This window comes from Panthera pardus, unplaced genomic scaffold, assembly GCF_024362965.1.
Source record: "Panthera pardus isolate Hobbes unplaced genomic scaffold, ASM2436296v1 HiC_scaffold_12, whole genome shotgun sequence".
Taxonomy (NCBI): domain Eukaryota; kingdom Metazoa; phylum Chordata; class Mammalia; order Carnivora; family Felidae; genus Panthera; species Panthera pardus.
Window position 1 is genome coordinate 6,140,393 of NW_026526677.1, and position 11,876 is coordinate 6,152,268.

The window sequence follows — 11,876 nt, forward strand, 5'->3', positions numbered from 1 at the left end:
CACTTTGGAAATCTACCCTACAACAAACTTATCAATAAGAATTTTGGTATAAATTTATTTATTGTACCATTGTTTGTAGCAAGCAATGGAAGCAACCTGAATGTTTGTAAATAAGGGAATTGGTTATTGCCATAAAATGCAATATTATATTGCTACTATAAGTAGTTCAGAATTTATTGATATGGAAGGAGGGTCCTCCATAGGGAAGGAGGGTGTCCCATAAGAGGGACAAATACAAGTGTACAATGTTACATCTTTCGACGCTATAGGGGAAAAAAATCCTCCATATATAGGTGCATATGTTTTTTTCAGCACAGAGAAATAGCATCGGTTACCTGAAGAGGATGAGATGGGAGTTAATTTTTTTATACTTTTCTACGTCATTAGACTTTCAACAGTGAGCATCTAATTCTTTTACAATTTTTTTAAAAAGTACATCTTAAGGAAGGAAAGTGGGACACCATTTTGATACCTCCCTGGTATCCTTGCAAATCCTAACTGCTGGCAATATTCCCAGACTGGGTATCAGCAGACCCATGGCCACCCAACCAGCACAGCCTTTTTAACGGTATCATGGGGGGGGCAGTCCCATGTTTTCTCCTATAATGCTGGTAGGGTTTACAGTCAAAACAGTGTGAAACAAAAATATAATGTAAAACCCATACAAGCTTTTCATTTTTCTGCTAGCCACCTTAAAAAGTAATAAGAAACAAAATTAATTTTAACAATATATTTTAGGGGCACCTGGGTGACTCAGTTGGTTAAGCATCCGACTCTTGATCTCGTCTCAGGTCTTGATCTCATGATTTGTGGGTTCAAGCCCCTCATCAGGCTCTGAGCTAACAGCATGGAGCCTGCTTGGGATTCTGTCTCTCCCGCTCTCTGCCCCTTCCCCATTGTACTCTCTCTATCAAAATAAATAAATAAACTTAAAACAAAGAAAATCATAAAAAAACACCAAAAAAGCCAATATATTTTAACCTAATAGATCTAAAATCTCATGTAATCAATATATAAAAATTATTAATATTTGGGGCGCCTGGGTGGCTCAGTCGGTTAAGTGTCTGACTTCGGCTCAAGTCATGATCTCGCGGTTTGTGAATTCAAGCCCCGCATCAGGCTCTGTGCTGACCGCTCAGATCCTGGAGCCTGCTTTGGATTCTGTGTTTCCCTCTCTCTCTCTCTCTGCCCTGCCCCCACTCACACTCTGTCTTTCTCTGTCTCTCAAAAATGAATAAATGAGAAAAAATTTTTTTAAAAAACTGCACCACAGCACCTGGTGGCTCGGTCAGTTAAGAATCCAACTCCTGATATGGGCTCAAATTGTGATCTCATGGTCATGGGATCGAGCCCTGCATCGGGCTCTGCACTCAGTGTGGATTAAAACTGCACCAAAAATACTTTGTTTATAAGTGCCATAATTAATAAATAAGTTAAATAAATTATGTTCTAATTATAAACATGTTTTCACCTACAAGGATATCTGGTAGGACTTTTGAAAGTTGTGCAGGTTATAGGACAGTTAGCTCTTCATTTTGCCAGACTATCCTGCACACTGTAGGTTGGCAAGGATCCCTAGCCTTCCCCCCAAAAATGCCAGGAGTCCTCCTGCCCTCATTCAGCATTGTCACAACCTGAAAACCCTCCCTCACAAACTCCCAAAAGTCTCAAAAGAGCTAAGTTTGGGTAAAGATTCATTTCTGTAATAAAGCAATATGATAGGAAAAGTCCTTATCTCTTTACCATGAATGGAAGGAAATGTTAGAGAGAAATTCTGTCCTGTAAACTAGAGAAGAGAGCCTAGCCAAATTTACTTATGACCTTTGCCTTAATTAGAACAGCCCAAGTTCTTTGGTTTAATAGGTCATTGTAATAGGCCAAAGGTATCAGGTCCTAATCCCTGGCATCTGGAAATGTTACCTTATTTGGAAAAGGGGGTCTTTGCAGGTCAAGTTAAGGATCTTGAGATGAAGAGATTATACTGGATTATTCGAGTAAACCCTAAATACAAGCACATGTATCCTTATAAGAGGGAGGCCGAGGGAGATTTGGCACAGATAAACAGAGGAGACAGTGTGGGGAAGACACAGCAGGGAGAGATCTGAAGATTGGAGTGGTGTGGCCACAAGCCAAGGAATGCCAGCCATCACTCTAAATTGGAAGAGGCAAGGAATGAATATTCCCCTAGAAGCCCTAGAGAGAGTATGGCCCAAATGTCACTCTGATTTCAGTCAGTGGTACTAATTTTGAACTTCTGACCTCTAGAACTGTAAGACAATGAAGTTCTGTTGTCATTTGTTACAACAGCCACAGGAAGCTAACAGTCATAAAGTATGTTTTCTTAACAACATGGATGAAGGTATTTTTGCAGCATGGACCTACGTGATTTTGTTCTGTATTTGTTCCTCCCTGATAAAGGGCGAGAACTTTTCCCTTTTCAACCTTCTTCCTTCCTGCTGTCTGCCCTGACCTTGTTATGTGTTAGCATGTGAGGAAAAGAGGCTTAACTGTGCAACCAAAAGAGGAGAGGGGTGCTAAGAGAAACCACAGTTCAGGGTGATGTAGTGTCCTGACACCGTGAGCCACTGGGCTCACATGAACAAGAAACCTCTAGTCTGCTTATTTTAAGAGATAATATCACATCTTTATTGCTCTGGCCACTACTGGTCAGAACTCTTGTTTCCTTGCAGAATTCACCTTAATATAGAATTTAAGAGACAATATCAAGATTGCAAACGAGAAATAGCAATCCAGGGGCACCTGGGTGGCTCAGTCAGTTAAGCGTCTGCCTTCTGCTCAGGTCGTGATCTCAGGGTTCTTGAGTTCAAGCCCCACATTGGGCTCTCTGCTGTCAGCTCAGAGCCTGCTTTAGATCCTCTGTCCCCCTCTCTCTCTGCCCCTGCCCCACTCACACTCTCTCTGCCTTAAAAATAAATAAACTTAAAATATAAAAAGAAATAGCAACACAGTCACGTTGCCTAAAAATATGAAGGTAAATCCCAGAAGAAATGGCCAAGGGAGTTGAAAGCTAAAACCTAATAGAACTAGGCTTGACTTTTATGTGCACATATTACTTAAGTAAAAGTAAATATAGAATTTAAAGTATCTTTAGTGAAAATAAAAGAAAATCTACAGGACACAATGGGTATTTGAAAAAACTTTGAATTAATTTTTTTTTTTTTAAAGCTGGGGTGAAGCACCTGTGGCCCACCTTTTTTTTTTTTTAATTTTTTAATGTTTATTTTTGACACAGAGAGAGACAGAGCGTGAGCGGGGGAGGGGCAGAGAGAGAGAGGGAGACGCAGAATCCAATGCAGGCTCCAGGCTCTGAGCTGTCAGCACAGAGGCTGATGCGGGGCTCGAACTCACAGACCGCGAGATCATGACCTGAGTCAAAGTCAGACGCTCAATCGACTGAGCCACCCAGGCGCCCCTTGAATTAATTTTTAAAGTACTCTACTAAGTTTGTTATCAAATAAGGTTAAGACTGGACAACATTTATATTCTGCTGACCTACAAAGCACAGAAACAAAGTGGTCAGAAATATGGGGGAAAGTTCTTACTTAACATTATATTTATACAGATTCTACCTCCTCATGTGGCTAAGCAGCAGCAGAAACTTCCTAAGATGGTCACAGTTTCTTCCTTAATTCCCTGATGAAAGAATGAACAGAGTGAGTGAATGATAATAACAGTTCACACTGGACATTTACTAAATTTACCAGATGCTATTCTTTGCACAGGCAATCTTATTTGATTATCACAATAGGCCTGTGAGATTGGCTTGTTGTAATCCTCATTTCACAGGGAAATGTGAGAGGCCTTCCCCAAAGTCACAGAGCTAGAAAGTAGTAGACCTGGGATCTGGACCCAAAGCCCAGCTCATCACTATTATGTTTTCCTGGATATATGCATGAATAAGAATGATTAGTAAACATGGCCATACATAGTGTTGATGACACCCATCAAGGAATTCATTCATTATGTAAAGATGCTTCTATGTACATTCTCAGAGCCAGAAAAAAAAAAAATCTGTCCTTAGAATGTCTTGATTATGGCCAAAAAAAGAAAGAAAGAAAGAAAGGCCAACTTCTGATAGATTACTCAGGTTTAATTTAATTAAATAGAGAAGAGGAGAAGAACACTACAAGTGTGCGGGGGCAGGGGGGCAGTTTACACAATTTTCATTGCCTAACTCAGGTAATAAATTCAAGAGATTGTGAAAACATACCTTACAGGCCTAATCTGAATTTAGGAACCACAGTTTGTAAAGCCATTTGTAGGGTTTGGCCTGAGAGTTCCCTGTTAACACAGCAACAATGAAAAAAAAAAACTTTAAAAAAAATATTTATTTATTTATTTTTATCGTTTATTTATTTTTGAGACAGAGAGAGACAGAGCATGAACGGGGCAGGGTCAGAGAGAGGGAGACATAGAATCTGAAACAGGCTCCAGGCTCTGAGCTGTCAGCACAGAGCCCGATGCGAGGCTCGAACTCACGGACCGCGAAATCATGACCTGAGCCGAAGTCGGCTGCTTAACCGACTGAGCCACCCAGGCGCCCCAAAATATCTATTTTTTTGATTGAGAGAGAGAGCGAGAGAGCGCGTATGGGCAGGGTAGAGGCAGGAAGAGCGAGGGAGACACAGAATCTGAAGCAGGCTCCAGGCTCTGAACTGTCAGCACAGAAACCAACACAGGGCTTGAACTTGTGAGCCTCGAAATCATGACCTAGCCAAAGTCAGCTGTTTAACCCACTGAGCCGTCCAAGCACACGTCCACAGCAACAATTTAAGAAAGACCCAATTTAAAGGAAAAATCGCCCTTGACACGTGTGGCCCCGGAGGCAAGCAGTCCTGGTCCTGGGGATTCTAACCCCAAATTCTTTTCAGCTGACAAAGTGTCCCTTTAGTGGATAATCTATCTTAATACTGAGAAGATCTAGATTTAAAAATAAACATGATGAAGTAAATGAAACACATAGTAATACTTTTAAGCTCGCAAGTAGATTTTTGTCGTATTTGGAGAAATCTGAATATATTTGGTATTTACAGTGTGTGTCATGGTAAAGAAATGTTGACATACTAGAGAATCTGACAGGTCAGTCTTGGTTTTCTAATTTAAAAGGTGTAATTAAGAAATTGAGGGGCGCCTGGGTGGCTCAGTCGGTTAAGCGTCTGGCTTCAGCTCAGGTCATGATCTCACAGTCCGTGAGTTCCAGCCCCACATCAGGCTTTGTCCTGACAGCTCAGAGCCTGGAGCCTGCTTCAGATTGTGTCCCCCTCTCTCTTTGCCCCTCCCCCCTGCTCCCACTCTCTCTCTCTCTCTCTCTTAAAAATAAATAAACATTAAAAAAAAATTAGGGGCACCTGGGTGGCTCAGTGTCGTATCTTCGGTTATGTCCAACTTCGGCTCAGGTCATGATCTCAACGTACATGGGTTCGAGCCCCGCATCAGGCTCTGTGCTGACAGCTCAGACCCTGGAGCTTTGGATTCTGTGTCTCCCTTTCTCTCTGCCCCTCCCCTGCTCACGCATGCGCTCTTTCTTGCTCTCTCTCAAAAATAAACATTAAAAAATTTTTTAATTAAAAAAAAGGAATTGACTTCATGATCCAATCACAGAAGCACAAATATTGTATGATTCCACTTACATGAGGTCCCTGGAGTAGTCAAATCCATAGAGACAGAAGGTGGCTGCCAGGTGTTGGGGGAGGGGGACGTTGGTGTTTAATGGCGAGAGATTCGGTTTAGGGAGACAAAAAAGCTCTGGAGTTGAATAGTGACGTTGGTTACATGACAATGCGAATGTTTGTAAGTCACAAAAATGTACACTTAAAAATGGTTAAAACGGTAAATTTTAGGTTATGTATGTTTTGCCACAATTAAAAAAAAAAAAAAGGATTTTAGATGCTAAAACCAGTAGGCAAAAGTCTGATGAGAAATGGGATATTTATATAGTCTCCAAGTAGCTCCCCACAAAAGATTTACTAATTGCAAAGGAGAAAATTTTAAGGTTCTGTTGGAGAAATGCAAGAGACCCCACCCTAACCAAGTGATCCCATTAAACCACAGCAGTAATAAGATATGTCAACATGATATACTGAGAAAGGCACAACTTCACTTCTGTGGTATTGGAACCAAAAAGACGTACCCTCAACCTAATCACAAGAAAATGCACACAAACCCAACCAAAGGATAAGCTACAAAATACCTGACCAGTACCCATCAGGAGTATCAAGCCAAGAAAGCAAACACCAGGAGAGTCTGAGAAACTGTGACAGATCGGAGACCAGGGAGACAGGACAGCTACCAGCAATGTGCCATCCAGGATTTGATCCCAAAACAGAAAGTGATCATTAGCAGTAAAACTGGCAAAACCCGAATCAAGACCTACCTACGGTTCAGTTGCTAGTCTTGTCTCAGCGTTAATTAACTGGGTTTGAAACTGTACTATATGTGCACAAACTAACATGAGAGGGAGCTGGGAGAAGGCAACATGAACTCTCTATTGTTCTTTCTTAAGTAAATGATTGTTAAACATTGAGATATAATTCATATGCCATAAAATTCACCCTTTTAGTGTACAATTCAGTGGTTCTTAGTATATTCACAAGGTTGGGTAACCATCACCATCATCTAATTCCAGGACATTTTAATCACCCCCAAAAAGCAACTCTGTGCTCGTTAGCTCTCTGTCTGTCCCCTCCTCCCTAGACCCTGGTGACCACAGATCCCTCTGACTTTGGATTTGCCTCTTTCAGACATTTCAAATAGAACCACACAAACATATGGCTCTTGTGCCAGCTTCTTATACTTAGCATAAAATATTTTCCAGATTCATCCCACTGCAACTTTTTTGTTAATCTAAAACAATTTCAGAAGAAAATGTTTTTAAAAACTGATTTGGGGGTTGGGATTTTTAGCTAAAATACATAATATTTTTTTAAGTTTGTAAATTGTAGCAGCCTGGTTTCACTGTATTTATCAATTTAAGAGAGAAGCACGTTGGGTAGTTTACCTTCAGTCCAGGCATCCTTGGATATTTAAGAGAATTAGATGTGCAAATACAATTTTATTTATTTTTAATTTTTTTTTAGATAGAGTGTGGGAAATGGGGGTGGGGTGGGGAGAGATAAAGTGGGAAAATGGTCACAGGGAAAGGGAGGGAGAGAATCCCAAGCAGGCTCTGTGCTGTCAGCACAGAAACGATGAGATGATGACCCAAACCGAAATCGGATATTTAACCGACTGAGACACCCAGGCACTGCTCCCCACAAATACAATTTTAAAACTTTGAGGGAACTTATGTTGCAAATGGATATGATTATGTAAGGGAGCCCAATGTATCCAACCTGAGTTTTGTCAAAAAAAAAAAAAAAAGGTAAAGAGAGTAGTTTTTATTTTACTCGATTTATAAATAGAATAGTAAGTTTTATAATTTGAACTTAAAGCCTTAAGGAAAACTAAGTTTTAAATGTGTTACTTTAATAAAATTGAATCCTAACTGCATCAGTTTCTTGTGGCTGTTATAACATCTCAGAATCTTTTTTTTTATTAAAAAAATTTTTTTAATGTTTATTCATTTTTGGGAGAGACAGAGCACGAGTGGGGGAGGAGCAAAGAGAGAGGGGGACACGGAATCGGAAGCAGTCTCCAGGCTCTGAGCTGTCAGCACAGAGCCTGATGCAGGGCTCGAACTCATGGACCATGAGATCATGACCTGAGCCAAAGTCAGGCACTCAACCGACTGAGCCACCCAGGTGCCCCTCAGAATCTTTAACTTAATCACATCTGCAAAGACTCTTTTCTCACATAAGTTCACATTTACGGCTTCCAGGGATTAGGATAGGGATGGTAACATTAGGGAGCATTGTCAGCCAATCACAATGATTTTTTTTTAAGTTTTTATTTCTTTAGAGAGAGAGAGAGAAAGAGAAGGAGCACAAGTGGGAGAGGGGCAGAGTGAGAGAATCCCCAGCTGGTTCCACATTGTCAGCGTAGATGCAGGGCTTGAACTCAAGGACCATGAGATCATGACCTGAACCGAAGTCAAGAGTCGGACGCTCAACTGACTCAGCCACCCAAGTGTCCCCACAGTAATTTATTTCTAGAAAGTAACCACTAATCGTCTTTTCAGTGCACCAATACCACTAATGTGCATCAAAAACCCAGCGACAGTTCTTTCGTACCAGAATTGTTAGTGCTATTAGCAGGCAATGAGGCCCTGGGAACCCTGAGTTCTTTCCTCTTCACCTTAAAGCTGAGCACTGTCTGTTATGGTGCTTCCCTCACCTAGGTATTTAGGTATAATCTCCTCTTTATCTCTGGCTAAGCTACACCGAGTCCTTCTTGGAAGTAGATATCATATATGTATTTAAATTTGAGAAGTATGTGGGGGCTGGAGGATGATCCTGGACTCTGCTCCTACATCACGATAGAGAACAGCAGGCTGACATACTGCTCTGAGAGTCCTAAGCCAACCATTTTTTAAAAGATGAGACTAGAGGGGCGCGTGGGTGGCTCAGCCGGTTAAGTGGCTGACTTCGGCTCAGGTCATGTTCTCACGGTCAGTGAGTTCAAGCCCCGCGTCAGGCTCTGTGCTGACAGCTCAGAGCCTGGAGCCTGCTTCCGATTCTGTGTCTCCCTCTCTCTCTGCCCCTTCCCTGCTCATGCTCTGTCTCTCTCGGTCTCAAAAAATAAATAAACATTAAAAAAAAAAAAACAAAAAACAAAAAAAACAAACAGATCTCCAGGGGGCGCCTGGTTAAGCATCCAACTTCAGCTCAGGTCATGATCTGGCTCAGGAGTTCCAGCCCCACATCAGGCTCTGTGCTGACAGCTCAGAGCCTGGAGCCTGCTTTGGATTCTGCGTCTCCCTCTCTCTCTCCGCCCCTCCTCTGCTCGCGGTCTTTCTCTCAAAAATAAATAAACATTAAAAAAATTTAAAAAAAAAGAATTACAAATAAAATACAATAAAATATAACAGATCTCCAGGCTTCACCCACAGTTTCTGATTCAGTAAGTCTGGAGTGAAGCCCTGAAATTTGCATTTCAAACCTTTCCAGGGGATGCTCATGCTGCTGGTCCAAGGACCACAAGAGCCCTCACCTGAGAGCCACTGGTTGTGGAAAAGTCAGAGAAGACAGACAAGAGGAACAGGGAAAAGGATTTTCAGAAGCCAGAGTTGCACTTGCCTTGGGAAACAGCCCCATCTCTTCCAAGGACCACCACCTGCAGCCAGGAGTCCTCAAGAAGAGGTCTGCCACTGCTCCGAGGAGGGACTCCAACGGGGACCCTGGGCTGGGATTCAGCTGGGGAGAAGTTCTCATACTTGGGAAAACAGAAGTTTCCTTCAATGTTCACAGCTCTCCAAACCCACAGTGTGGAATCCCAGAATGAATGGAATTGTCAGAGGGGAAAACCCAGAGAGAAGAGGGAGGGAGAGACAAGAGGTCCCTAAGACATGGCTAATGAGGTTGGGTGCTGGGCGCCACTGAAAAAAAGTTGTGGCAGAAGAAAAAATAATAAAATGGTGGCTGACAAAACAGGAGGCAAAAGGAAGTGTCTGGGTTCGGAGCACCTGGGTGGCATCCAGCACTTGATTTCAGCTCAGGACATGACCTCACAGTTGGTGGGTTTGAGTCCCACATTGGGCTCTGCACTGCCTGTTTGGGATTCTCTCTTTGCCTCTCTCTCTGCCCCTCCACCTCCTTGTGTTCTCTCTCTCTCAAAATAAATAGATATTTAAAAAAAAAAGTGTCTGGGTTCCCTGAAATGCAGTGCAAAGCCACTGGAGTTATACACAATGTTGGTGCAGTTCGTGGATGAACAATTTTTATTTTAATTGCTATGTATGCTCTTTTTCTAGCAAACTTCTATTTATGACAAATGTATCTTACTTTCCATACTTTACAAGAGCACGAATAGAGTGGTTAAGAGTATAGACTTGGAGCCAGACCACAAGTCTGAACCTAGACTCTGCCACATTACTGTGTGACCTTACACAAGTTACATAGCCACTCTGTGCTTCAGTTTCCTCATCTGTAACGTGGGATAATAACAGAAGCTGCCGTGCAGTTATTATCTTGAGGATTAAGTGAAGTATTGCATGTAAAATGTTTAGAAAAGAGCCTAGGACTTAATAAATGACTATATGGGTATTACCTAATATGATTACGTTTTTAATGAAGTTTAAAAGTGAATAAAACTCTTATTTTATTTTATTTTTATTTATTTATTTATTTATTTATTTATTTATTTTTAAATGTTCATTTATTTTCGAGGCAGACAGAGCATGAACGGGGGAGGAGCAGAGAGAGAGAGGGAGACACAGAATCCGAAGCAGGCTCCAGGCTCTGAGCCATCAGCACAGAGCCCGACGCGAGGCTCGAACTCACGGACCATGAGATTGTGACCTGAGCCGATGTCAGACGCTCAACCGACTGAGCCACCCAGGGGCCCCTGAATAAAACTTTTAAAAAGTATCTGGTAAATGACAGTACAAATGGTTTATGGACATAGCAGAGATTGAGAGCTCACACAAAAATGATGGAATTTGGCAAAGATTTTCACACTGTTCTCCCAGGAGCCCCAGGACTTTTGGGAAGGCCTATAGTCTGGGCTAAGCATCTTTGGCCGCTCTTCTACATATGTGTCACCGTTGGGCCTTCAAGATGTTTGAAGAGTGTTCTGTTTTAAACCAAAGTTTGAACACTACATGTTTAAGAGTTTAGAAGATGGGGGGAAAAAGGTTTAGAAGAGAGAAAAGCTAATGGGGGTGTTGCTCCCTTCAGTTTGCTAAGAGGTTTAGTCATAAAAGGGTTAACTCCAGCTGTCACTCCAGAAGGGAGGTGGGAGGAGGCCAGGGGCTGGCTGTGGGCAGCATCCAGGAGCAGCTCTTGCAATGCTCTGGAGGGAGAATAGGGGAGACAGCCCGGGCCCCATGCCTGAAAGGGTGGTTCCCAGGAATCAAGGGAGCTGGAAAGCAACAAGCATAGGTTTGGCAGCATAGGGCAAGAAAGAGCAGGGTTCAAGGGCCGGGGCTGGAGGCAAAGCCAGCAGCCGTGACCGAGCAACAGGCAAGGCCGGGGGGAGTGGGAGCAGAGCCAGGCACATCTTAGCGAAGGCCAGCTAACTGTAAAACCGCCTGCCCGGTTCCAAGCAGGCAGGGTAAGGGGCAAAGTTTGTATTCTGACAGTCCACTGTGTCAAAAAACCCCCAGTTTTGTCATGGATGAGCAAGCATGACAAGGTCCAGTGGGGGGAAGGGTAGGGGGGCAAAACGGTAAGTGGGGAGGCCCAGAAACCCTGGCCCCACACATTAGTCTTTGGATATTGGCCATCCCTGTGAGAGGAGGGGCTTGGCTGGGCAGCTTCCAGGGGCCCCGTTTGGCCTCAGATGCACAGCCACTGCTCCCTTGACCTCCCATGTGCCACGTTCTGCGCCAAGCACTTTATTAGATTAAGAGTCTTTTACTTGTGAGTAAAGAAATCAACTCAAGCCAGATTAATTTCAAACGGGGGGAGGGGGCGCTGCATGGGGAAAATCCAGGAGTGTCTCTTGACCGCCCCCCCTCCCGGTCAGGAAGTAGCTGGCCACAGGAAAGGCCCAGAGTGGGGACCCTGGAGCGTCTGGCATTATCCAACAACTCTCAGGTTCTCCCTGTGCGTCTGCCTCATCCCTCTCCTCAGCAGACAGTCTTTTTCTGATACTCAGTCGACAAGGCGGGGAGAAGAGGGCCGCCTGCAGCCCCCGTATTCCTATGTTACAGGTCCATCCACAGGGAGGAACTCAAGCAGGATCTGCCCTGACAGAAATAGGAGTGCTGGGGCCCAGCACTGACCCTGGGGAGGAGGACACAGCCCTCGGGAAGTGTG